This window comes from Myotis yumanensis, unplaced genomic scaffold, assembly GCF_028538775.1.
Source record: "Myotis yumanensis isolate MYYU_CA2020_CCGP unplaced genomic scaffold, mMyoYum1.0.hap1 SCAF_15, whole genome shotgun sequence".
NCBI classification, from domain to species: Eukaryota; Metazoa; Chordata; class Mammalia; order Chiroptera; family Vespertilionidae; genus Myotis; species Myotis yumanensis.
The window spans coordinates 50,349,596-50,372,693 of NW_027223766.1; the positions used below are offsets into that span (position 1 = coordinate 50,349,596).

At 47.3% G+C, this 23,098-nt stretch overlaps 1 protein-coding gene across 1 annotated transcript in view; it reads right to left on the reverse strand.

The window, feature by feature from the left end:
* The window catches only part of KCNQ3 (potassium voltage-gated channel subfamily Q member 3), a 163,683-nt gene that overhangs the window by 42,653 nt on the left and 97,932 nt on the right, over positions 1–23,098 (reverse strand). The gene's annotated exons all lie outside the window — the stretch shown is intronic.

Consider the following 23,098-nt stretch of genomic DNA (forward strand, 5'->3'; position numbering starts at 1 on the left):
CCTGGGCTGCCAGAGGGATGTCTGACTGTCAACTTAGGCCCAATGGCCGTGGGGAGTGGGCCTAAGCCAGCAGGTGGACATCTCCCAAGGGGTCCCGGACTGCGAGAGGGTGCAGGCCAGGCTGAGGGAGCCCCCTGAGTGCACGAGTTTTCATGCACTGGGCCTCTAGTGATGTTATAAATATCCAAGTGGCCCTTAGCAGAAAAAAGGTCCCCCACCCCTGGTATAGAGCAAAAATCAAATTTCTTAAAAAAATCCACGTTCTTGAAATGAGGTAAGAGAACAGTACTCATAAATAAGCACACAGAAACCTCTATCTGTATCTTGATCTCTACCCATCGCTATCTGATCCACACACCAACCTATAGAGCCACAGGTGTGCAATAGAGATGCAGGTTTGACCATCTAAACCAGCGATTTTCAACCTTTTTCATTTCACGGCACACATAAATGAATGACTAAATCTTGCAGCAATCGTTGTTATGATTAATATGACTGTTATTTTGTATTACTCCATCAAACCCAGTGCTTGGGAATTTGTACATTCTCAATAACTGGAAGCAGCTGTCATTATTCCAATACACTTGGAATCCATCAAACATAGATCATCTTTGGGTAACTCCACCAAGAAATCCTATAACATTTCATTTTCTCTCAGACACAATTCATTGTAAGACTCATCACTGTATAAACTACTAAGAAAGTGAAACTGCCAATTAAATTATTACAGTCACTGATTGTAGTTCACATCCTCATTTCAGAGATGTTAAAATGGGGCCACATAAGCATTTAGCGTGGATGAAACAGAGGTAGATAAAACTGCCTTACAGCTGAGTCCTTTAGGACAAAGCCTTTAACAGACAAGGTGTGAGGACATGACTCCGCGTGTGTTGGAGGGGCTGGGAAGATCCTACGTCCCCAGCGCCAGCAGGGCCCCAGCACTGAAATATGGGTCCATGTTTATTTAGTCTAAGCCCTTCCATTCCTACTGAAGCTGTTAGAGTCCCAAGTTTGAATCTCTACACCGAGCATGTCAAACTCGAGGCCCATGGGCTGCATGCCTCCTTTATTTGGCCCGTGTTAGCCTTTGAGTTTGACATGCTTGCTCTATACATGTCCCATCTTTCATTTCCCAGGAACAAAAGTCCTGTGTTTTCATGGATCTAAGCTTCCGGGGCTCCCCTGGGCGAGCAGGGCATGTGAGCCAGGTGCTGGGATTCGGGAACCCTGCAGGCATCCTCCCTGCTACCCGCTCCCCTTTGTGCCTGACTCACCCAGACAGGCGCCCCATTTACAATGACCTGGCTTGGAATCCCAATTCTCTTTCTTGTGAGCTGGATGGCTTCCCACAAGATACTCCATCTTTTTCTAAAATATATTTTTATAGATTTCAGAGAGGAAAGGAAAGGGAGAAAGAGAAACATCAGTGGTGAGAGAGAATCATTGAGCGGCTGGCTCATGCACACACCACACTAGGAATCGAGTCCGCAACCGGGGCATGTGCCCTTGATCATATTCAAACCCAGGACCCTTTAGTCCACAGGCCGACACTCTATCCACTGAGCCAAACCAGCTAGGACAAGATACTCCATCTTTTAACAGGAAATACAGCCTGGCACCACAGGGCTAAGGTCCTTCTTTCAGACAGCTAGGTGAGGAACAGAGGCTCTGGGAGGAAGAGGAGCAAGTCTGAAACCATCCCAAGTAGGCACTCACCCCCTTACTCACATGGTGCCCGGTCTTTTTAGTGCCTTCAGGCTGCCGATCGTGGGAAAAATGCCAGCATGTCATTGGTGGATTACTTACTTTTCTTCCCATGCCCTGGAGACCTTTCACATTCAGATAGAAAAACTGGTCCTCTCAGACCCAAACCCGAAGGTGTAAACACCTTCTATTTCCTGATCCCATGAGCACTTTCCTACCAGTGGCTCCGGGTTTCTTTGGAGAGCCAACGGCAGACCAGACGCAAAGTCATATGCAAAGTAATATTTGGGTCTCACACTGTTTCCCCCTTCCCCCCATCAGATTTTTCTCTCTCTCTCCTTTTGGAAATCTCACTAGAATGGAAACATTTAGCGGCTTCACGTTTCCAAAAGGAGAGTGATTAAAGCGAAAAGCGTGAGCCACTCACCAAGGCTGGCACCACGGAGACACATCTGGGTGCCCAGCTGCAGTGAACAAACAATAGCCATCATGGCTGATTGTTCTCAGCAATTTCCTGGTCTCCCCGAGATCCACACTCATATCTCAAGGCTCCTGGATTTTACATGTACTCACTCCATCCTTCATTCAATACATGTTCACAGAGCAGCTAGTTACTCTGTACTGAGCCCGGTGCTAGGGACAGAGTGGACTCCAGACTCAGTTCTGCCCTCGAGATAGAAGTGTAGGTGGCCCAGGAAGGTCAAGAGCATTTTACTCCATAAACGCTCAGGTTAGCAGCTCTCAGCTACAATTCCAAAGTGCACAGCTCCCTGGCATTGAGACCCCTCCCTGTCACCTATTTCTTTTTTTAAAATTAAATATATTTTTATTGATTTTGGAGAGGAAGGGAGAGGGAGAGAGAGAAAGAAACATCAATGATGAGAGAGAATCATTGATTGGCTACCTCCTGCATGCCTCCTACTGGGGATCGAGCCCTTAACCTGGACATGTACCCTAACCAGGAATCAAACTGTGACCTCCTTGTTCACAGGTCGATGCTCAACCACTGGGCAACACCGGCCGGGTGGAACATGTCATTCTTGATGACTGCTGTATCTGGAGACAGTGGCTGGGCCCAGCCAGCGCTCTGGGAACAGTCGTTCTATGAGTGGCAGGGGACTTGCTGACCCCCCTCATCAGTCCCTGCATGGGCTGGGGCTCCAAGTCCTTCCGACCTCTGCATTTGATCAGTTCCAAATACGACCTTGTAAATCGGGACTGCCGGTGGGGGATGGCTATCCTCTGCCCCCCACAACCAACAGCAGCACAATATCCAAGGGCTGTGATATCGCTCCTAGCAGAGGGAAATAAGTCACCATCCCACTCTCTTCTCTTTGTAAAGATGATTAAGGAAAAAGAGAGAAAGGTTTTCAAAAGCCTGGGGCAGTTCTGTTTTGCTCTGAAAAAATTGTAGCAGACACTGCCCATGCTCTAGCCAAGGCCCTTGAACAGCTCCCTGGGCTGCTGCCTCCAATGAGCTTTACCTGCTATTCTTTGGTGGAAGTAGCCCAAGAGAATGGCTTTATCTGTGGGGGCGGGGCTTAGCCAATGACTGATGGGTGGGGTGAGGTGGGTGAAGGCCAGCTCCCCAGGCTCACATTCTAGAGCTCCCTGTGGGATCAGCTTGAAGCTACCCTCCGTGGGTCTTTACTAAAATTGTCCCTTGTTTTATATTCTGTACCTTAGTTGGATTTGGGGGACCCTGATGTAAGACAAAGGGGAGACTTGGGAACGAGGGTCCGTAGTCATCAATAAACAGAATGATTCTGAGAATATGCCAAAAAGTACAAAGAGGCACATTTCTCTGTAATAAACTCATGATCCACGGAGAAGAGCCACATTTCGTGGAAGAGTTGCAGACTTGGAGGCTGGAGAAAGGGGAGATGGGAAGCTTTAAACAGAGATGAGGGCTGAACCACATGGGAATATAAAACAGTGACAACAACAAAGACAGCAATAACAATAGCCCTGACGCTCAGGAAAGTTTGTTCTATTCCCAACTGTCATGTGTGTGACATTCTGAAGGACGTGAGGGGAGAAAGGGCTGCGTTCCAGGTCTGTGATGTCACGGGCATCAGTGGGGAAGCACTGACCCTTTCACAGGATCAGGTCTGTGTTGGACTTCTCAGTCAGAGGGCCCCAGGCAAACATGACCACACTCCAGCTGACAGGCAGAAACAGAATATTGGGGTCCAGCTAGAATTATAAGAAATACTAATCGTGCTCTGCTGTGATTGTTTTATTCTGATTAAAGAAGGCACATCCTAACCTGGCTGGAAGTTGCGCGTGGGACCTGGGAGCTCACCTGGAGATGCAGCCCACCCTCCCCATCAGGGAGCTGCCTATTCTCATGGACAGATGAACAGCCGCCAGCCCTTTGAAAACATTCAGCCCTTTCATACCACCAGCCTTTGAAGATCCCCAGCCTTTGCACACCTGCAGGCCTTTGCAAATCTGCAGACCTGTTAACTGCCCATTTGGCACACCCTTTTGCCTACTTCCCAAGTAATCTTCATCCTTCTATGCCAGTGGTTCTCAACCTTCTGGCCCTTTAAATACAGTTCCTCATGTTGTGACCCAACCATAAAATTATTTTCGTTGCTACTTCATAACTGTAATGTTGCTACTGTTATGAATCATAATGTAAGCATCTGATATGCAGGATGGTCTTAGGCGACCCCTGTGAAAGGGTCGTTCGACCGCCAAAGGGGTCGCGACCCACAGGTTGAGAACCGCTGATCTATGCAATATAAGCAGCTGGCTTATGGGGGTGCAGAGCAGATTTCTGTGGATGGCCTGCTGCTCCCACGCTGCCGGCAGGACTGGAATAAACGCTCATGTATGATTCAACCCTGTCTCTGCTTCATTGGCTCAAGAAGTGACAGGCAGCCGGACCCACTGACTGTCCCTGAAAACGGAAGCTGGCTCCCACCAGTGGTGCCACAGCGCTAGAGCCAGTTCCACTTGGATCTCCAAGGACAGGGAACTTCAGCTGACATCTGGGTTTCACAATTTTGTTTGCAAAGACCCCCACGAAAGGGACAAATACACAAACCGCTAGTAATACACATCTAAGAAAGTGAAAACTCCACTCATGGGGTGCGAGCAGAGTGATTGAGGAGCTTCATGCAGGGAGAGAGCACAGCCCGTCATGCGGTTATCTCATCAAAGGAAGCCCTTATTAGCTCACTGTCCTGCCCCACAGCACAGGGAGGGAAGCACAGAGAGTGTGAGGCTGCTGTCAGTCACTCCAGGTGTTCAGCGTGGTGAGCCGGGGCCAGTGCCCAGGACTCCTGGCAGCCGACTGCTAAACCCTCAGGCATTTTCAGGCCGCAGTTAAATACAGCTGGTATCAAAAGCTAAAGTATACAAACTTACAATAAATTGTATTAAAAATGAAGGTGACAAAGGCTCAGAACTCATCACTATCTACTTATTTCACATCTCTCTCTTCTCTATGCCCTTGAGGTGATGTATGGCTTTGGCTGTCAGTGTGGTAGAAATACAATGGTGCATATTTCTTCCCTGTGTTCAGTGATGTCATGCTGGTAGTTTGAAATTGACTATGGTGGGATTATTTATATGACAGAAATCAGGAACCGTGGCAAACTGGGGTTCTGCCCTGACCCTGCTCAGAATCGGCTGTTAGACATTTTTTTTTAATTATTGTCTAAGGTTTTACATATGTCTTCTTTTTCCCCAATTGACCCCCCTCCCTAAGAAACCAAAAACACCAATCAGAAAGGTTATATGCACCCCTATGTTCATAGCAGCACAATTTACAATAGCTAAGATTTTGTTGTTAGACATTTACCAACACGCCACGGGAGAAGAGTCCTAGAAAAGTGTCCAGACAGTGTGCAGAGGAAATAAATGAAACGGCTTCACTCATTCATCCTTTGCTGATAACCTACTAAGCGGGCAAAGTCTGGTCTGTTTCACTTCAAAACCTATGTCCTTCCCATGTACCATGAAATGGTGAAATATTCCTGGAAACCCTCAATTTAAAAATAGAATGTTCCCTTGCTCCTCAGAAAATAGGAAATTTCCCTTACTGCAGAAGGTAGAATATTAAAAACTCGTACCAGAAGCACAAGCCCCTGCTCACTTCCTTTCCTCTTTTCTCGTCCACAGAGGAATGGTGTTTGTGTGTGTGTTATTGTTGAGCTTTCTTTTCTTAAACATGGGCCTTTGCTTCAGAAGTAACCTTGGTGCTAACCTCTACCTGAGGCACCTCCACCCCCTACAACCCTCTGTGAGGTGAGTATTATGGCCTCCACCTGTGGGTGAGAAAAATCCAGAGGAGGAATGTGATTGGCCAAGGTCAACGCCAGCAAATGGGACAACTGGGAATGGAGCGCAGACTCATCTTTCTGGAAGCATGTGTCCTCTGACAGTTTTCTGGAACTGCACCGTGCACAGCAGTCACGGGGACCTCACAAAGCACAGACTCCATTCAGCGGGTCTGGGGGGAGGCCTGGCATGCTGCCAGGGGCTGCCAAGGTCTCAGGTCACGTTGGGTGAGCAGCTCTATGCATGCTCTGCCCTGTGCCTGCCTAGGGCAACGGTGAGTGGGTTTCCCAGAGCTCATCCCTCGGGGAGGGTCAGTTCTCGGTTCATCCTCTTTTCTTGGGGACCTAACTGGACCAGGTGGGCAGCTGTCTGTCCGCACTGGGGCCTGGCTGGCTGCCTCCCCGCCTCCTCTCTGTGTCTAGGCCATAGCGCTGTTTTCCCTGGAGCCTCACAACTTCCCTGCTCTCCTCTCAGCCCACGCACAGCAACTGTCTCTGTGAATAAATGGTCTCCGAGCCTGCAGCCCAGGCCCTCACATCCAGTTTTCATAAATAGCCACTGTGAGCTGTTTAAATGCAAGTCTGATGACGTCACTCTGGTTCAAGAAATGGGAAGGCAGCGAGCCCCTTGTCCCAAATCCTCATTAACCAGAGCACGGAGTTTTTATCTACTGTGGATATTGTGGCTCAACCCAAGATTTAATTAAAAAGAAAATAAAAGCCAAGCCAGCATGGCTCAGTGGTTGAACATTGACCTATGAACAAGGTCACGGTTCGATTCCCGGTCAGGGCACACGCCCAGGTTGCGGGCTCGATCCCCAGTATGGGACGTGCAAGAGCAGCTGATCAATGATTCTCTCTCATCATTGATGTTTCTATCTCTCTCTCCCTTCTTCTCTGAAATCAATAAAAATATATATTTTTAAAAATAACATATTTTGTTGCCCCCCCAAAAAGTAAGAATACCTCTAACCAATCGAATCTGTTTCCTCAGTTTTACAGGAGAGGAGCGGACTCCCAGGGAGGTCTGAGCCCTCACCCGAGGTCCCAGGAAGGTAACTGCGGGAGGAGCATGCGTCCCAAGACCCTGTCGACATTTCCCTTGAGTTTCTGGTTCTCTTGCCATGGCACCAGGCTCTGCATCGCAAACCACTTTCTTTCCACTCCCCCCCGATGCTGCTTCCCTGAGATCACTACATGAGGTCCTACCAGCATACTCAGAGCAGCATACTCAGGTCTGCGTGTTTCTCCAGAACTGCTCCTGCAAGTCCAAGCACCAGAACCACAGAGTGATGTGCAGACTCAGGGTTTGTTTTCATTAGCAGCCTGTCTCGGACCAGACGGACGGCTTGGCCACGAGGGCCTAAGCCCACGCTGAGGACAGTTAGGGATAAAGAAGGCACAGTGACCACAGCCACCACTTCCTGCCCAGATTGGAGGGGGGATCTTTAAGGCTTTGTATGAGGCACCAACTGGGGCAAAAGTCAGCGGATTTTCATGATCAAGTGAATGCAGAAGCTGTGGAAATTCATACTCCGGGCCCTGAGCAGATGAACTTTCCCCCTAAAGTATTATTCTTTTCAAAAATATCAAGAATATTTTACGACGAGGGAAATCCCTCCTTTAATCACAGAGACCTCCAAAGAAAGCCTGTGTTTCCATACAGGCGTACAAGAATCCCTAAAGTAGGTGAATTCCCAGATCGGCTCACTGATCACAAAAGCATCCGACACAAGACATTGGAGAGCAGATTCACGGTGGCTCAACAGACACTCCTGGAGTGAATACGCGTATCGAAGCCTACTGTTCGCAGGGCAACAACAGCGATCGGTATGTAATTGCTGGCTATGCTGCACAGACTAGTTAGACCCAGAGAAGGGGGCTCAGTGTGGCCTTAGAAAAAGCACGCCGTCTCTGGGTTGGTGGAGAAGACATCAGAAGGACTCCAAGAGGAGCAATGTCTGGAGATGGGGGTTGTATCTCCTTTGCCAGATACAGTGAGGAGGCATCCGGCTGCGGAGAGAGCCAAGGGCCATGTGTGGATGGCTTCCAATCTGAGCCAAGAACTCTATGCTCGTGCCCTCGGCTGTGGGACGGTGTAGGATGGTGGTTTCACACGGCATGGACGTGCCTGTGAGTGGTACACAGGGAGCTTGTCGCAGTGTTCATATTGTGAAGTGTTGAATGTAGATTTGAAAAAACATCTAATTTAGCACATCAGACACATAACTTCACAGACAGGACTGCTCGGGATCCCACTGAAGTTATGGGAGTAAGAACCAGTGCGCTTACACAAAGAGAAAGAGACCAAATCAACACCAGCTTGGATGGGACGAACATCATGAAGGTGACCAGGGGCGATCGGTAACTGACAAACACTTGGCTACAGCCAGACATCAGTGAGTGGACGCTGGTCCTGTATGCCTGGGACGTGGCTGGGCTCATCTGAACTGCTGATAAGCCTGAGGGATTCTGATGCGGTAGATGCACACTATGAGAGACTAAGCTACTGGGGACAGGACCTTACTTCTGACACCTCGGTGTGGGGCACAACGGCTGGCGTACGGCAGGTGTGGAGTGAGTGTGGGTAAACATAAAAAGGAATAAAATCTGATAACAAATCTCAGCTCCAGAATAATATTGTTTCCAAATGGATTGAACGTATTGATTTAAAATTTACTCCAGCATTCTTCCAGAAAGTGGTAGATAGCCCATAATTAAAATTCACACACATACAAACACAAATAGAATGAGTGCTTTTTAAAAGTTAACTTTATGGATTGACTAGCCCAGGCCCAAGCTGATGGCAGTGGAGACTCTAAGCATCTATGTGCCCTTGAACGTGAGGCACAGTGGAGACTCTATGCCCGTGAATGTGAGGCAACGCTCTTCTGAAGAACATTCCTCCTCACTCCACCCCGCCGCCCCCCCGAGTCTGAGCTGGCTCTCGATGTTTGGTCTCAGTTATGTGGAGTCTGACACACCAACCCATCAGTCACAGAACACACTGCTCCCTGGAGAACCAAACCCAAGGCGTGCTCTCTCATCCTGCCTCTCTCTCTGTGAAAAGTGTTAGAATTAGATTTAGGGTGGCTACTTGCTTCAAAGGGAACAGGACATTCCTTCTTGCGAGTGTCTGGAAAATGAACTCATCTCCATTCCGTGCTCAACTCAAACACCTGGATCTGGATCCTCCCTGAGCTTTCCACAACATTCTGCCCATTAGCATCTGCTCTGCCCAGCATCCGCCACATAACAGTAATTCAATTCACTGGGATGACAGAAGGAAGGAAGGAAGGAAGGAAGGGAGGGAGGGAGGGAGGGAGGGAGGGTCAGTTCTCATTACTGAGTGTCTGCTGTCCCAAGCATCATGCTGGCATGAACAGATGGACAGAACAGACACAGTCCCTGCCCTCTCTGGGCTTACAACTTACAGGAGGAGGCTGCATTAGTCAAGTCTTTACGGTAAAGATAGAAACAGAATGGACCCACCAGGTTGTCCCGTTTGCCAATCAGGAAGTGACTGGGTGGGAATCTTCAGCAGCACTTGCTCCATGTGAGCCCCGAGAGGAAAAGCTGCACTGTGTAGGCAGAAGCACTAGTGAGGAATATTGTGCCTCAATGAAAAGAACTTTGAAAACATCTTCAGCATTCTAATAGGGATAGGCCGAGTCAAATACAAAAGTAGCCAGTGCGGAGCATGTGGTGGGAGTATTTACACCACAGAAAGTGGCAAACGCTACACATCAGGGCTTTGCTTTGAGAGAAGTTATGCAATAGTGACCAGCACACCGCTAGTTACAGAGCACAGGCTAACGGCCCGAGGACCTGTGTGGAGCCAGGATCTAGCCTGAGCTGCAGGGTCTCTCAATCAGTGGGCTTTTTCTTTTCGAGAGCCCCAAATATTCAGGCCTCAATGTGACAAATGAATAACTTTATTGAAGAATGGGGACATAGGGGTACCCTACTACACTGAATAATTCATTTATCCATCCATCTGGTCATTCATTTATTAAGGCAAAATATTTATTGAGCACCTACTATGCATCTGGCATAGAATTAGCCACAGAAGATACATCATTGCATGAAAACCAATCCTTTTTTTTCAAGCAGCTCACAATCTAGTCTTAGGGAGTCATTGTGAGTTTTAAAGGAATTCCTTCATGGAAACACTTAGAAAATTGTATAAAATACAGTGAACACTCCAAAAATATAGCTTTTCATTTTTATTGTTTTATGACAGAAAGTGAGATAAGAACCATGTTCAGTTCACTGGGGTCACAGTTAGGATAAGGGTAATCTTAGGGTAGAGCTGGAGATATCTATCCCAGCCCGGGGGTGTCTGGAAGGCCAGGGGTATCCCCTCAGGTGCAAGAAGAGAAGCAGAGGCCGACAAAGAAAAAAGAAAAAGTGTTCTGTGAGATGAAGCCAGGGAGATGAAGGCCAAGTTCTGAGGAGCTTGGTATGTGCTGTTCAGGAGCCGAGCATTTACCTTGCAGATAACAGGAAGCTATTGAAGGAGAAGGCGTCCACAATATACATCACTGTGACATCAGAAATCACTTGGAGCTGAAGATATCTGAGACTCAAAAGATGCGGGAAAAGGCTTTCCCCTTTCTAAACCGCATCTGCCCATAGGCAGGGCCTTCCAAAAGAATTCAACTGCAGCTGCCATAAGGCCCCCTCTGAGACTGGCTCCTGCTCTGAGATGAGCAAGCACTTAAACAAACCTTGTCACAAAGCTACCTGACCCAGTGCCCTCAGGGCCCATGTGTCTTTCCCCAAGGTCATTCCTTTTTCTCTAGGTGCCCCTCTCCCCTCCCCTTTCTCCCATTGAGATGGTATAAAAGCCTCATTTTCTCTGAGTTTAATTTGCAGAGCCCCATTACAGAACCCAAGAGTGTAGAAGGACAGTGTTCCCTCCATGACAAAGGATTAGAAACAGGGAGAGGGGGTGCGATCGTGATCATGTGTGTGTTTCCTAAGGATCTTTCTGGATGTGGTTCTGAGGAAGCATGACACAGAAGTTGCTGCTAGTGACAGCTTTTCCCAGGCGACTGCTGATGAGGGCTCAACCACGCCAGTGGCCCCAGACAGCAGCAGGAGCAGGCGGAGTCGGAATACATTGAGAATGTGATGTTAATCTGGCCTCACGACTGCAGTGAGATGGAGAATCGACCACGATAGGGACTGGAGGTGGCATGCCTGGCACTTGCCCATCACTGAGTTTTGGTTTGGAAGCGGGTATGGAAGAAAACGGATGGGTTTAAATCTGACAGTTGTGTTTAAGGTGCCTGTAGGGCAGTTTCCAGGCTGTGATGGCTAGTCAGCAAAGACAGGCTGAAACTCCTGAGAGAGTCCCATCTGGAGCTAGAAACTTAGGAGTCCTAAGCTCATAGGTGGCCAGTTAAGTACGGGCATGGATAGGACCAAGCAGGGCATTGCAGAAGAGCTGAGGGTGATGGTGAGACCCTTCTAGGCCTTTCCTGAGGTATGCTTTTGTCACTAAATATGCTGAGAAAGGGAGCAAATACACCACTGCCTCTGGGCGAAGCATGACAGGGTAGAGAGGAGCCCCAAGCAGAATGCATGAAGACTAGAAATATGCCACATTCTCCAGCAAGAGGGGGGGCAGAGGGGGAGTTGGTAGATACACAACTCACATAATTGGCATCTCTCACAGAAGATCCGCTGCTGGCTCTGGAAGGGCAGGATGCCGTCTGATCACTCACTTCAGCCTGGGAAGCCAGCTCTGCCACTAACATGCTTGTTTCTCTGCCTCAGGGTCATGTTGGAACCAGCTCACCTGCTTACAGGTGACAGTGCCCAACACCCCTCCTAGCTTCTCCCCAAGGCTGCCTCCCCAGGGGGAGACCCCATCAACACTCTAACTGGTCCCCAGCCAGGGCTCAAAGTCCTCATTTGCACATTGACAGCTCCCCGGGCCAGGATGCAAACAGCCCCTACCTCCCCCATGAAGCCTCCAGCGAGAAGAGAGAGAAAGAAATCACACCCACGCCCAGCCGAAATGCATCTCCCATGGCTCAGCCTGTCACTGCGGAGAAAGAGACAGCTGCCAGGGCCACCACAGGCAGAAAGAGAAGGAAGACCCTCCCACCTCCCACCACATTCTGGCACAGATTTTCTTTTAGGGAGTCTTCCTGCTACTCACCAAGGAGGTCCCTGCCACAGTACTTTGAACGTATCTACAGAGAGAGGGGGAAATGAGGATTTATCCCAATCCACGGGCAACTGAGCAATGCAAGACATAATTCTTAGAAGTCCATGCTAATTTTGGGGAAGAGAGCACTATATTTCACTGGTTGTTTTCCTCTCTCTCTCTCTCTGTCATTTTGCTATGGCCCTATATGCAACTTTATTTTCCCCAATAGCTTCAGCCACCTCCATGTCTTCAAGAGTTGCATCCATTTTTGTTGTTGTTGATCCTCACTGGATATTTTCCCATTGATTTTTAGAGAAAGTGGAAGGGAGGAGAGAGACTGAAAGAGAGAAATATCTATGTGAGAGAGACACATCTATTGGTTGCCTCCTGCACCTGCCCCCACCAGGGCCAGGATCGAGCCTGTAACCAAGCTTTGTGCCCTTGACTGGAATCAAACCCAGGACCCTTCAATCCACAGGCTGACGCTCTATCCACTGAGCCAAATGGGCTAGGGCAAGAATGGCATCCACTTTTCACCAAGAACACTTGCTTAGCATTATGGGTACAATTTTGCCCCCTCCCCTTTCTCCAAGATATGCTGAAGTGCTCAACACGAGACCTTTCTGGAAATAGGGTCTTCACAGAGTTAATCACGTTAAAACGAGGTCAATAATCTAACATGACTGGTGTCCTTATAAAAAGGGAGACTTTGGACAAAGACAGGCATGCTCAGAAGGAAGACGATATGAAGACACACAGGGAGCCAATGGCAATGCGTTAGAGCGATGCAGCTATGAGCCAAGGGGTGCCAAGGGGTGCCGTAAACTCCTGGAGCTGGAAGAGGCGAGGCAGGATTCTTCCCCGGAGCCTTCAGAGAAAGCACACCTCCACTTTGGACTCCTGGCCTCCAGAACTCTGCAGGAATAAATGTCTGGTGTTTACAGCCCGTTTACGGTACGTTGTTATGGAAACCCTAGGAAACTAACGCACTCAGATAGGTGGGTCTCCTTGAAGATGCCTCTAGGCTTTCCTTGGACTTGTGATGTCCAGCCCAGGCCTCTGCCATGTCCCAGGCCATGTTCATGCTTTGCGTGATGGATGGCCCCACGTCATCCTGTTCTTCAGCTCTTCCCCTGCCCTTAGCGATGGTGCTCCTCATGGTTGCACACTGGTTCTCATTTGGAATATTCTTAGGAAGGGGATTTGCCATACTGAGCTCCCACAATATACCAGGCAAGGCCTGCCCTCCTCGTGAGGAACGGCCGTAACCATCTCGATAGATTCCAGTGGGCACCGGAGACCAGGCATTGATGAAGGTCACCCAGATAGGAGAGACCTAGATTTCAATAACAGACAAGTGACGTCTTAGCACATGTTCCTTCCCCTGTACCCCAGGAAAATTCTACGTTTTCCTGCCCCAGGGCTTTATTCCTGTTTCTGCAAATGTGATCAAGCCACTTCCAGCACTGCTGTGACCCCAACGCTTCTCAGCATTCGATGTGCATGAAGTCCCTGGGGGAGATTGTCAGCAGCAGATTCTGGTCAGGGGGTCGGGGTGGGGCTCCCGGGTGATGCTGGCCTATGGACCACACTCTGACGAGGCTCTATCTGCACCACACGTGTCAACAGCCAATGGTCCCATGTTTTCTCTTCTCACTGTCATGGAGACGAATTCTTCACCCCACACCTTCGGGGTTTACTATGCTTCTAGAACCGTGTGAGGTAACATAGGCACAAAATGAATTAAGAACTTCATTTTAAATGCCTTCAGGGCATTTTGACTTATTTCCCTTTGAACAACCAACACAGTGGACACAGAGGAAGCACTTGGTTAACACATGTTCACACACCCATCTTCTAAGTTGCCAAATCATTACTGAAGTTTACCGCTGTGGCAGATGCTCTTCAACAACTAGCATTCATTCTACCTTCTTTTCACTATGAATGGTACCCAGTATCATTAAGAACAGCACAAACACCAACTCCTACGCCCTCCCTTGTAGATTGGCTGGTCCTGTGATGTTGTTTCTTATAAAATCTTCTTGTATCTTCCTTCTTCTGTCTTGTACTTGAGTTTAATGAATGTAGCCACAGTGTTTATCACAATGAGGCAACTAACATAAGGGAGAAGCCAAGATAATCATTTCGACACTGGCTCTGGTGTTGCTGAGCTGCTGAACAAATTTCCGCAGCTGCCTGCCTCATCTCTCTTGTTATATGAGAGAAACTGAAATCCTCTCCTTAAGCCAATCTTTCTGGTGACCTGAACTGCAGCCCAGAATGTCCTTAATGAAAACTCCCTTACCCAAGACAGGACACGCCAGTCACACCAGCTGGCCTACTTAATGTTTAGAAGCAAAACTGCATCCAATGTTAAAAACTTGTGTTTTCTAAATCGGTTCCAGCCAAATGCCAACGAGAAGAATATTCTGTGACTTGTGGCTGGAGTCTCTCGGAAGCAAATCTTCTGTCCTGTTTTCCTGTCCCCTTTCTCATCCAGATGCTGTCTGTCCATTTCATAAAACGATTCCGACTCAACTCTGTACAGAAAATGTGAAATCCTGAGTCTGCCGAGAGCTGCCGCTCCACCTCGATGTTCTGCCAGTGTGAGTGGGAAGCCCTGTGCTTTCAGGATGTGTTCCGGGTTATCTTTGAGCTGCAGGCTCAACATTAGCATTGGCTCAGAGCTAATAAATCACATGGACAGCCGACTCTAAAGCATCAATGGAAGTTTGGTTTTGCCCTTAGACTTCTGATACTGATGGGAGGAAAAAGCAATAGACCTACATCCTGCTTTCCTCCATTCATTCATTCACACACGGATGCATCACTCTCTTCCCTGCTCAGGAGAGACCCCGATGTACACGGGCTCCCCTCATTTCTCTCTGTTTCAGCCTGAGGATACGGAAAACGTGTTTACCTTTATTAACATTGTACAGACTATATATATATATATATATATATATATATATATATATATATATAAGATAAATTGGCATATACAATGGAATCACATCTTGTTATGATTAGATGTGACTTAGAAGATACTAAGAGGTTTATTCACATCATCTCTACAGGTCCAGGATGGCAGGTAGGGTTCTAAGACCCCCAAGACCCACGCACCCCTGCATAATTCCAGGGGCTGTGAACATGGAGGCTTTCACCCTGCGACTGGGTTATCTTATATGGCACAGCTGACTTGGATGAGGTTGTCTGGGCCTGATCTGATCATATGAGCCTGGGAGCAAGCGGTAAGAAGCTGAAGCTTTGAGGAATGAGAAGGATTCAGCCCAAGTAAGGAGGAGTCTCCACTGCTGGCTTTGAAGACAAAGGGGCCATGTGGCAAGGAATGGGGGTGGCCCCTGAGAGCCGAGAATGGCCCCTGGAAAACAGCCAGCGAAAGGGACAGAAACCTCTGTCCTACAACAACACAAACGGGCTTCGAAGAAGACCCTGAGGTCCAGGTGAGGATGCAGCTGTTGGAAACTGTGATTCCAGCCTCGCGAGCTCCCCAATGGGCTACTCTCATTGAAGCCACTGAGTTCATGGTCATTAGTTACACAGCAATGGAAAACGAATACACTCACAATAACCTTACCAGGAGCATTCAGTCAGATTACAATGGGGAGTGGATAACAGTGATGATGATGATGATGATGATGATGATGATGATGATGATAGAAGAAGAAGATGAAGAGGAGGAGGAAGAAGAAGGAGGAGGAGGAGGAGGAGGAGGAGGAGGAGAAATAACATCTGCTCAGTGCTGAGCACACATCTCAGTTGATCCTTACACCAAACTTGAAAAGATTTCGAAAATGCTAGAAAAATTAAGGCTGCCACATACCCTACTCCAGCCCATCCTCCTACTTAATTTGAATCCATGGTCTAATTGCTCCTGCAAACACACCCTGCTTTTGGAAAATTGCTAATCCCAAGAAGATATAATCAGGCCCATTGTAGCCCATGAATAAATAAAGGCCATATGAGACGGAGGGAATGTAATACCTCTGTAAGTACCTCTCAGGTTATGGCTGGCAGAATTAAAGCACATTTCATGAAAGCCACTGATTTAGAAAGCCCATGATGTAGGGGGTGACAAAATGAGACTCGAAGTAATCTGAGACAGGAGGAGGCTGCAGGGAGATTGCCAGTCCTCCAGGAAGCGTGGTATTACCCTAGAAAATGACAGATTGCAGAAACAAAGGCCATGCCCAGTGCTGCGATATGCCGATACCATGAGTGACCCAAGCAATGACTTCCGGTGAAATGTGACATGGAAGATGGGCTCAAATGATTGAACTAGACCCTCCAAAAGGCCAATGATACATCGACTGTAGAAAAGTTCTCAGTGAAATGTAACACAGCAATTCCTGAACCTGAACTTTAGCTCTACACCATAACAGATGAGCAACCTTAGCCAAGACATTTAAACATCCTGAGCCTGTTTCTACATGGAGAAAATAGTACGTGAGTTGTGAGTATTTAAAGTCCTGATGTCATAACACCAAGAACAATTTCTGGCACAAAGGAGGTGGCACATACATGCCAGCGTTCCCATCTCCCATCCCCCTTCACGGCCCTTGGACTGGTATTTAAATCCTGGCTCTGTCACTAATTTTACTGTCCTGGGAATGATCTAGGTCTGAGGGAAATGTGGAGCTTGAGCCCAGTGCCCCATTGCCAGGTGGGCTGGGGAACGCGGCAGGAATGCTGTCTTCACGACAGCTCTTCCTGCTACTAAATGTTGGCACGGATTGACAGAAGGGAACCAGCAGACAGCCCCCCTGAGATTGGAGTCCACTCACCTCCAGCCTGTACCATGTTCACCTCCTCTGTGTACCAATCCCAGAAAACAGAGCCGATACCTGCTGGATGCCAGAAGCATCACAGGAAGCACACAGACCCTGGACCAGTAACAGTGTCCTGGCCCCGCCTCCCCATGAGCACGGAGACTTTTGTGGGTGTTCTTCACTGATGTATCCGCAGCACCTAGCCTGTGCCTGGCACATAGTAGGTTCTCAATAAATATTTGAGGAATAAATGAATTCGTTGATGAGAGTCTATGATGTGCCAGATGCTATATTAGGGATTTTACATATATCAATTTCTTTAGCTCCCACAACAACCCTATGAAATAGCTATAATTCTTAAAACCATTCAACAAATGAGGACATAGACTTAGTGGTTAAGCAAGATGCCCAAGGTCACACAGCTGGAAAAGTGCCACAGAAGTGCAAACAGAAGAGAGAATTGAAATGACTTTCTCCGGACTGCGTCAAGCATTATATCAAGGGCACCCGGACAGAGCAGGGTATTTTAATATGCTTAAGCACGTAGTCTCCTCTGCACAACCACTTAACAACAACACCAAAGTTCTGGGGCAGGAAGTGAACTCAGCTCATTGCTTTCTGATGCATTAGTGGGAAAGAAGTATCCATGCGAGCCGCGCAGAATGGCAAATACCTTGCATGTAGGTGAGTCAGTAGCTGACCTGAGAGGTGGCTAATGCATTTGCTTGCTTCTGTCGAGTAATTTTTTTTTTTTTTACTAATAATCAACAGGCATTTATTGAACACCTGCTGTGTGTAGGATGCTGTGTAAGGAATTATGGGGTGGGTGGTGGAAGGCACTCCCACCCTGTGTATAAGGGCCTTGTCTCATCTGACCAGCAAAACAACCTCATGATAATGGCCCTGTTTCTGTTCAGAGATGTCAAAAGACCTACCCAAGGCCACACAGCAGTTAAGTGGAAGAGTAGGGACTTGAAGCTGGATCTCTCTGATTCCAGAGCTGCAAGTCTGACTTCTGTACTACACCACCATCAACAGCATAGGCTCTGGTTTTATAATGACCATTTTCCTTGCTTGTCATTCTAACTAGATAACCGGTAGAAAACTTGAGTTGCTAGGTAAGCTAAAAATGTAAATTCCATGTCTATTTCATTCATGGCTGGCTCTCTAGCACCTCGGACAGCACCACACACATCACAGATACAGAAGGAACATTTACTGAATAAATGAATGAATATTTAACTTATTTTTACTATTAGAATTCCCAGGGCTTCCTATACCACCTGCAATTGTATTTAGGGACAATGTTTATGTTTATTTTTAGGCACTTTGTTTACCCAAATCCTGGGGAGCACACCTCACTGTCCTAGTTTTATAGACGAAAATGTAAATCTCAGAGAGAACAGGACCTGCTCTGCACAAGGACTTTCCAGCAATCCTCCCATGATGCCTTACACAAGGGAACCGGCAGTCTTTGCATGCTTTTGAGGAGGAATAAGATCATCCAATCCCTCTTACAGAAGGAACTCTGCATTGGTGGATAAAAAGTATCCAGATGGGGAGATACTGGACAGAAGAAGGAGAAGAGCCATCCATTAATATGCCAGTTCAGTTCTGATATGTGCCAGGAGGTTTGACTTTTGTGGTATTGAGCTCATTGTACAGATGAGCAACCCGAGGCTTGGAAAGGTAAAGTGACTTGTCTAAATGTACGAAGCCAGAATGTGGAAGATCCAGGATTTGACTCCTCACGTATCAGATGTGACACAACCTCACAAGTCTCTAGTCTCACACTGGCACTCTCAGTAGGGGAAAGAATGTGGTCTGGAACTGTGCCTAATGGCTCCCGGAGGGGAGGTGACAGGTGGCTTTGGTTCGGGGAGCAAGTCAGAAGGGAGTAGGGCGGGCATTCTATGCAGAGGAACTGCAAAGGTTTGGGGGCCAGGAAGGGAAGACATGAAGAATTCTGAGCGGTGTCAGCCTGATGGGAGCACAGTTAACACAGTCAGTAGGAAGTGAATCTTTTTCTTTCAGATGAAGGGTGTATCAAATCCTCATCCAGTGAGACAAGCGCTGTCTCATGGGAAGAGCAATAGCTGTGGGGCCAGAGGTCTGGTGCCACATCCTGATTCCCAGCTTAACAGCTGTGTGTCCCCGGCTGAGGTACTTCACCTTCCTGAGCCTCCATGGGAAAGCAGGACGACGTTACTAATACATGATCATCTGCCTTCCCTTCGCTGATGAACCAGTAAGAGTAAAAATGCCCAGCCATTATCCTTGCATCCAGATTCTAAGCTCTTAGCATGACGCATTGATTTCCCAATCTAGGTATTAGCATTGCACGGTGCCTGTGCGCCCAGCCTTTACTGAGCATCTGAGGCAGATCAATGGCCCAGCAGTTACTGAGCCTGCGGTGCCAGTGGCTGAGAGGAGAGCCACAGCCCAGTGCAGAAGCAGGTGTCCGGGACGTCTCTGTGCAGATTCAGACACTGATGAGGGACTGAGGCTCCTGATCTTCCCACACCCTGGACTCTCAGGACTGGACAGGACCAGAGACAGACAGGCAGGGCTCCAGCTTTGAGGGATGCCTTCTCCATAGGTATTCACCACCCGTACCATCAACTGTGCCTTTTGCTAGACTTGAATTTTTAACATAAAGGATATTTTCCTATTTATTTTTAAAAGGAAATGTCATATTATAATCTGCCATCATAGAAGGAAATTGTAAAAGTAAGTACAATTTTTAAAAAGATTATGATTAAGTTACAGCCAGATACTATTGCATGACTACAGTTCTGTGCCTAGGGCATTCTCATTCTCTCTCTCTCTCTCTCTCTCTCTCTCTCTCTCTCGAAAAGAGGAGGAAATACCTGACTGGTGTGGCTCAGGGGTTGAGCATCAACCTATGAACCAGGAGGTTATGGTTCAATTCCCGATCAGGGCACCCGCCCAGGTTGCGGGCTCGATCCCCAGTGTGGGGCGTGCAGGAGGCAGCAAATCAGTGATTCTCATCATTGATGTTTCTATCTCTCTCTCTCTTCATCTCTGAAATACATAAAAATACATTTTTTTAAAAAAAGAGGGAAAGAGAGGAAGAAAGGGAGGAAAGAGGGAGAAAAGGTAACTAGCAAGTGATAGAGAAGTGATAAAAATATAGCATAGAAGCCCTCCTCCTCAGCTGTGGTTTTCCTTTCCATGGTTTCAGTTATATGTGACAACCGTGGTCCGAAAATATTAAATGGAAAATTCCAGAAACAATCATAAGTTTCAAAGCGTGGCCTTTCTGAGTAGTGCGATGAAACTCACAGCATGTCCCTCCATCCTGCCTGGATGTGACTCATCCCTCTGCCCAGAGGATCCACACTCCCGCCCGCTAGTTGCTGAATAACAATCCTGGTGACCAGATCCATACTCCCTCGCGGTAATACAGTGCTTGCGTGTCCGAGTCAGTCTTATTTTACATAACGATATCCTCAAAGTGCCGGAGGAGTGATTCTGGCAATTCGAATATGCCAAATAGAAGCATAAAATGCTGCCTTTACGTGAAAAATATATGTATATATTTTTTAAAAAATAGTATACATGGGGTTTGGTACTATCCACAGTTTCAGGTATCCACTGGGGGTTCTTAGAACATATCCCCTGTGGATAAGGAGGGGCTACTGTATCACTAAGATGAGACTTTCTCCTTTTAACCTGAAAGATTGAAAGAATAAAAAAACTAAGACCTCTTATACTTCATGATGCAATGTTTCCCCCCCAATCTTTAATTTCTTTATTGATTAAGGTATTACATATGTGACCTCATTCCCCCCATAACATCCCCCCCCTCCCCGCCACTTGTGTCCTGTTTATCCATTTACTTTTTTAAAACATCTCATGGACAAGATCCATGTCCAGGAAAACATGGAGCAGCCCTTGATGTGCCCATGGAGACTGGGGTCCGGTCTGCAGGCCCTGAATCCCGGTCCCACAGCACAGACACAAGCCTGGGCCCTCCGCTCTGCCCTCCCGTCCGCACAGGCGCCAGGACACACCGGAGCGCCTCTCACTCCTGCCGGTGTCAGCCATAATCATTGACGGCAAACTCCGGAGCCCGGAGCTAAAAGTCGTTTCATTATTTATAGAAACGTGGTTTTGTTTATAAAGGTAACATCACCACAGCCCGGAACATAACCGATGAAAAGGAGAGATAAAAAGGTTACCCACAATCCCACTACCCTATCACTTTGGTACCTTTTCGGTTAGCATTTCTTTTATGCATTTATTGACATAACTTCAACCACATCATGCATACATTTATTTTCTTGCCCCACAAAGGGTCCTGCCATATCTGCTCAGGGATGTGAGGTGTCGCCTCACCCTACAGAACTTGTGTCTGTCCATATCCAAGGCCTTGGGGAAGAGCTGCGTTTCCTTGGTGATCATTTTCAAGTGTCTCTCAGTGTCCTCGTTTGTAACATGGGTGTAATCCCAGTGCACTTCCTCAAGGGACAGCATGAGATTTCAATGAGGTGATGGATGTGAGAGCCTGGATTTGCATGTAGAAAGAACTACTTGTTTCTCCTGTAGTTTCTTGCTCAGTTTACCTTCATCAGCCCAGAGCTAGGTCCGGGCAGGCCTCTGCAGGGACCTAGGTTGGTTTCTAAAGCTGAGATGAATTCAGCTCAGCTCCTAGCCCTTTAGCACTCCCTTCTGCTGTGCTCCTCATGTTGGCCCCCGGCCCCCAGGATCTAATTCGTGCCCACCATTCTCAGGTCATCTCCTGAAGTTTGTTCCTATTTGCATGTTGTTCAGTTTCAACACTCTGGAAAACTCCTATCTACTCGTCAAAGCCCTCCTGCAGGAAAACGTCCCTTCTCCCTGAAACTCTCCCTTTTCATATTATGTCTGCAGCCTCTACATGCATCTAATGTTGCATTTGGAAATTGAACTCCAAATAGACAAATGTTATATAAAAACATTACTGGTTTAAAATATTGTAGATAAAGTTACAATTTTAACCACCCCTGTCTTTCCATGCTCACCAAGAAAATAACTCAGTCGCTTATTTCCGACACTCGTCTGCCAAGTCAATCATCAAGGGAGGTGACTCATCCCCTTGCCCAGTGTATCCACGCTGAAACTAAGCAGCATGCTAATCAATGCAGAGGTTTGTATGTGTCTCTTACATAAGCATCACACTTGATGTATTATCTTCCTGAATGGTATGTCTCAAAATGTAAGCACATTAGAACATATAGAAGACCCCATACTTTGTAACTACAGCACAGTACTTCCGGGAATAAACGTGTCCCAATTTCTTTAGCTCTTCACAAGCACACATGTTGCTACATCCTTATACAGATTTTCCTGGGCAGGTGCCATCTATTTGCTTGTCTATTCTGTTAGTCTGAGCTCCTTGGGCATGGGGTCTAATTTTATATATCTCAGCAGTCCTTTAACTCAGCAGAGTCTGTTACAAAATGCTCAGCGAGTCAGTGGTGAATGAATGAAGGGATAAACAGATGAATGAAGAGAAAATCTAAGAGTTGCTCCGGAATCCAATCTGTGGACCTTGAGAATTCAGAGCATGGGCAGTGTTCCACATGGGACACGGCCGGGGCCCCCAATTATTTCGGGGGAGGTCAGCAGTTTACAGTAAACAAAATGCCTTTCCCATTTTTTGATTCTTGTGCAAATGCCCAGAGCCTTTGGGCACAGGCGGAGGGGATTTAAATAAACCAAGGGAATAAGTAAGTCACTGCTCAAAATAGCCAAATGGGACATTTCCAATAAACCCGTTCTCTATAGGAGAGAAGAAACGTGGGTGGGGAAAAAATGCCCAAAGCAGCAAATTTATGAAGAAGCTATAAAGTTAACAGAAACAGGAGGTTTGCAGAGAAATGTGCTTCTTTAGCATCACATCCTCAGGGTGTGGCTGGGGTGCTGGTTTCTTTTGTGAGGCAGTCATGGAGTTGGAAATATAAACAATACTTATTTACTTTTCGAGGGCTTTTAAAATTTCTCTTGAATTTATTGGGGTGACATTGGTTAATAACTCATGTAGGTTTCAGGTGTACAATTCAATACTACATCATCTGGATACTGTTGTGTGTTCACCGCCCCAAGTCAAGTTAGTTAGCCAGAGGAGAGCCACTTCTTTGCTC